The sequence below is a fragment of the Helobdella robusta genome, assembly GCF_000326865.2.
Source record: "Helobdella robusta unplaced genomic scaffold HELROscaffold_70, whole genome shotgun sequence".
NCBI classification, from domain to species: domain Eukaryota; kingdom Metazoa; phylum Annelida; class Clitellata; order Rhynchobdellida; family Glossiphoniidae; genus Helobdella; species Helobdella robusta.
In genome coordinates this window covers 119,464-125,158 of record NW_008705399.1, presented here as the reverse complement: position 1 = coordinate 125,158, position 5,695 = coordinate 119,464, and positions in this window count along the sequence as shown.

Below are 5,695 nucleotides of genomic sequence, written 5' to 3'. Positions count from 1 at the left end.
TTCACTTTTAAACAATTAGCTGATTGACTTTTTAACATATGTGAAAGCAAGTATGTTTCAACACAAATAAAAATGTTATATCAAATTTCGTGTTTCAGTATTAAAATTTCAAACGTCATATATAAGATATAAACAAACGAAAAAGTACTTGGTTGGAAAAAATTATTAAAGAAGCAACACTCAAAACGAGGAGAAAATGTTGGCAAATATCGGCAGGGCTATAAAATCTTTCACCCCCCAAAGAATAACAATGCATTGAGTGAACGAATGATTGATTGATTAATTCATTTGTTCATTCAATCGTTGGTTGAGGTGGGGGACTGGGGGTGCCATAGCCCTGGCGACACCTGCCAATATTTTACGCTGCTCAGTTACTCTTCTAGTATACTTATTTACATACATGTGAATGTGAAATTGTGAACACACACACACACACACACACACACACACACACACACACACACACACTCACAGACACACAGTAGGAATATTGACAGTTGTTATGATATAGTGTAGTAAAGTGTTTGGTTGTGATACCCACACAATACCAAAAAACATTTTTATGCCTGTGTATGGTTTTAGTTTATTTGTATATATATCTTTATTTATATGTGTGTGTATTTGTATGTACGCATATGTGTGTAATTGTTCGATAATCTTTGTCTGATGCTGTAACTGTGATTTTCGAACATGAATCACTTGGTAGTTTTATGAAGGTAACGTGTTGTTGAGATTGGAAACTTGCTTTATATATATATATAAATAAATAAATAAATAAATAAATATATATATATATATATATATGTATGTGTGTTTGTTTGTATATGCGTGTATGTGTGTGTTTGTGTGTCTGTGTGTGCGGACATCATATGTACTGTTCACCGAAAAATCTGATGAAACGTCATACAAAAAGATTTATGATGTCAACTTTTTCTTTCAAAAGTTCTTTGCCATAGCTTCATTTATTTTCATATTTTGTTTTTATATAATTTATTTATTTATTTGACATTTTTTTTATAAAGAATTAATTTCAGAAAAAATGATTAAAATGAATATTTTTTAACTGAATTTTAAAATGTGTAAAATCGAAAAAAAAACTCTAAGTGAACGAAACTGCTAATAAAACCAGCCACACTCAATTGAGAACCGGCAATTAATCTTTGTCACACGCACACACACACACTCACACAGACACACACACACAGACAAACATACAAGCAAACAAACCAAACGAACCACACAAACATACAAACAAACATACAAACAAACATACAAACATACAGAATACAAAACACTAGCAACTGGGTAAGAAAGCGAGAGCACTTCAGACAAAAGTTAATTAATTTAGGTACCGAGTTTGTCGCATGGCGAGTTCGTTCGGGGTCGAAATGGCCGTTCATCAAACGGACAAACATTAATGAAACATTGTTACGTCACATAACATTACGTCACATTACCAAGTGTTACATTAGTTAGTTTACAAGACATTACAATGCATTACAATCAAAAACAGTACAATCCAATGCAATAGAGCCAAGCTTTTGCAAACATATAAACGAACACATAAGCCAACCACATACACACGCACACACACACACACACACACACACGCACACACGCACACACACACACACACACAGATACATCTTTAGTGCAACTCAGATTAATTCAAAGGAATGGTCCAAGATGCATTGAGAAAGAATATAGAGGTTTCTTTGTGTCTTCTTCGCATGTCGTTCATAGTCTCTCTCTCTCTCTCTCTTTCTCTCTCTCCTCTTTCTCTCTCTCTCTTTTTTATTTTCTCTCTCTTTATCTCTTTATCTCTTACTCTCTTTCTCTCTTTATCCTTTTCTTTCTTTTTTTCTTTCTTTCTTTCTTTTTTTCTTTCTTTTTTTCTTTCTTTTTTTCTTTCTTTCTTCCTCGTATTTTCTTTCTCTAGTCAACTATATGCTGATGATTCTTACATTTATACTTCTTTTCCTCCATCTAATCTCAATAGTGTTCTTCATAATTTATCTCTATGTCTTTCTTCAATTATCGCTTGGTCTGACTCTATGTGTCTTAAACTTAATCCTTCTAAGTTTGAATTAATTTGTTTTAATAAATCTAAACACTTTATTACTATTCCTCCTATTATCTTACCTGATTCTAAAACTCTTGATGTCTCTCATAAGTTTCGTAGTCTAGGTTTTATCTTTGATTCTACTATGTCTCTCTCTTCTCAGATTAATAGTGTTGCTAGAAGCTCTTACTTTCATCTACGTAGAATAAAAAAACTTTTGCCTTTTCTTGATGATCCTACTCTTCTCCTTCTTGTTACTTCGTTAGTCTTATCTAGGATTGATTATTGTAACTCGCTCTACTATGGTCTTCCTGACTCTATACTCTATCTTTTAAGTAAAGCTTTTAACTCTGCTGCTCGTCTAGTTGCTCGTGCCCCTTTCTTTTCTCATATATCTCCATATCTTGTTCTCTTGCACCGGCTACCTATAAAATATAGAATAATTTTTAAAATTTGCACGTTCATGTATAAGTCTCAATCTAAATTATTTCCTAAGTTTTTATCAGATATATTAATTGAACCTAAACGCCCCGGTTTACGATCGTCTTCTTCTTCTCGCTTTTTCTTAACTCGTGTTAAACACTCTTTTGCCAAATCTGCTTTTGCTTTTTCTGGTCCTTTTCTATGGAACTCTCTACCTACTTCTCTGACTACTTCTCCATCACTTACGAAGTTCAGAGCGGATCTCAAGACCCATCTGTTTGCAAAATTCATTGAGGAGCGCTGTTGAACATCGCGGAAATAGCGCTTTGTAAGCTAATTGATTGATTGATTGATTTCGTTCTTTCTCTTTCATTCCATAAAAATAAGTTTTACTCAAAACATGCCTTTGAATTTTTTAAAAAGTTCCATCATTAAGTTTTAAACTATTTGGTTAATAACAAAAAAGTGAATAATAATAATAACAATAATAATTATAACAATAATAAAAATTATTACTTAAAATATAATTAAAGTGAAAATATCGCCATTAAGCGCTTCAAAAGTCGATCCATCTTTATTTAAATGGCATTGTTTGGTGATAAATGAAAATTTGGTTGGTTTTGTTGATGTGTTCGTTCGTTCGTTCGTTCGTTCGTTCGTTCGTTCGTTCGTTCGTTCACCGTTATTATCATTTATATTATTTGTTCTTTTATTTTTTAGTATTTTGTTTCTGTCTGCCGTACGAACTACTTCGCACCAAGAAACCACTTTATTCGTCAATGTTTTCAATATAATAATAATAACAACAACAATAAAAATAATAATAACAATAATAACAACAACAAATAATAATTAATAATCATTATAACGGCAACTTTAATAACAACTACAACAACATCAACAACAAGAGTCATCAAAATAATAATTGTATATAAACATATACACAATGTATCAGTTGAATATATATATATATATATATATATATATATATATATATATATATATATATATATATATATATGTATATATATAATGTGTTTGTGTGTGTGTGTGTGTGTGTGACGTACAGCCAGCCAACCAACCAACCATATCACCAACCATATATGGGGTGGATGTGATCAAATTTTTGAATTATTTGAAAGACGTAATAATACATATAACAATGTCAGGTCAACAACAACAACAAACAGTTTATCGAGGCCCATTGTATAATACACTACTTAAAAATAACCATACTATAATAATAATAATAATAATAATAACAATAATTTATGATGTTGTTTGTGTGTTTGTGTATGTTAAAAGCGAAATAAAAAAAAACTTCTATTCACATGCGTTTTATTGTAGTTTATGACGCCAAATGTAATATGAAGGAGAAAAAAAGATGAGTGTGAGAGAGAAAGAGAGAGGGAGAGAGAAAGAGGATGGATAAATGAAGAGAGATGGAAAAAAAGAGAGAGATAATGGAAGTTGAAAAAAGAGATAGAACCAGAAAGAGAGATAAATATAAATTGAGAAAAAAAAGGTGAAGAGAGTATCAGTTGATAAAACAGAAAAGGAGAGAAAGAGAGAGAGAGAGAAAGAGAGAGAGAAAGATAGAAACAGAAAGAGAAAAAGAGAGAAAAGAGAGAGAGAGAGAGGATTGGGTAAATGTAATTATGATCCACATCTGTCCGGTCTCTGTCAAATATACTTTTTCTCTTTCCCGGAAACACTAATAAAGATGTAATTTTATATTTGCTTGTTGTTGTTGTTGCAACTGCTGCTGATGTAGTTTTTTTTCTACGATTCGAGATTTCTTTTCATGCTGTCGTTGTTGTAGTTGTTGAGGACGTCGTACTTGTTGCTGGTGACGTCATAGTAGTTGCTGGTGACGTCATAGTAGTTGCTGGTGACGTCATAGTAGTTGCTGGTGACGTCATAGTAGTTGCTGGTGACGTCATAGTTGTTGCTGGTGACGTAACAGTTGTTGGTCACATGTTTTTTTGTTAAGGTTGCTTTTTTTTTGTTGATGAAGTTGTTAATGTTGTTTTATTTTTTAAAACATGCTGTTGTAACTTCGTTACTTTAATCTTACATTTATTTACTTATAATTGTACATTGGCTATACTTGCTCATATATACATACTACATACTACACACACGCACACACACACACGCGCACACACACACGCACGCACACACACACGCATATATATATATATATATATATACTTTTAGTTTATTTAGATATATATGACAAATTTGAAGAGTTCGCAACATGAGATAATGAAAAATATTTATCCATGCATTCATTCATTTATTCATTCATTCATTATATATATCCATCTGTTCATTCATTCATTCATTCATTCATTCATTCATTCATTCATTCATTCATTCATTCATTCATTCATTCATTCATTCATTCATTCATTCATTCATTCATTCATTCATTCATTCAGTCTTTCATTCATTCATTCATTCATTCATTCACTCATTCATTCATTCATTCATTCATTCACTCACTCATTCATTCACTCATTCATTCATTCATTCATTCATTCATTCATTCATTCATTCATTCATTCAATTTTTTTCATTTTGCACTGAATGCTGGCGAATGCAATCAACAAAGAATTAGCCATTGTTCGGGGCTAGCTAAAACGGATGTTCATAAGGTATTACTACTATCACTACCACCACTACTACCACTACTGCTGCTGCCACTACTACTACTTCTACTGCCACTTGATCTTTTGTAGCACTGCTACTACCATAACTACCGCCAAACAACTTTTACTACTAGTATTAATAGTAATAAAAGAAATTTATCATAGCTGCAACAGCACAGCAGTAGTAGTAGTGGCAGTATTTGTTGTTGTATTGAAAGTAATTGGTGCAGATCTAGTTCCGGGTTGAGGATTTGTGGTATTATTTAGAACCTCTATAAGATGACTTCAGCGCATAAATTTCTCTGTTTTTTGTTCTATGTTATTATTGTTGTTGTATTTATTATTGTTGTTGCTGTTGTTGTTATTGTTTGTCCTGTTGTAGGCTGATGTACGGCTATAATTTTGCGACTCTTATTTATTATCTTTCGTTTACCATTATACTGGCGTTCATGCAATGGTTCATTGTGTTTATTCCGTCTTAACTTTAATCGACTGATTTCAATTTGCATCGTTCTTATTATTAACTCTTCTGTAAATATAAGAGCTTCTGGTTATG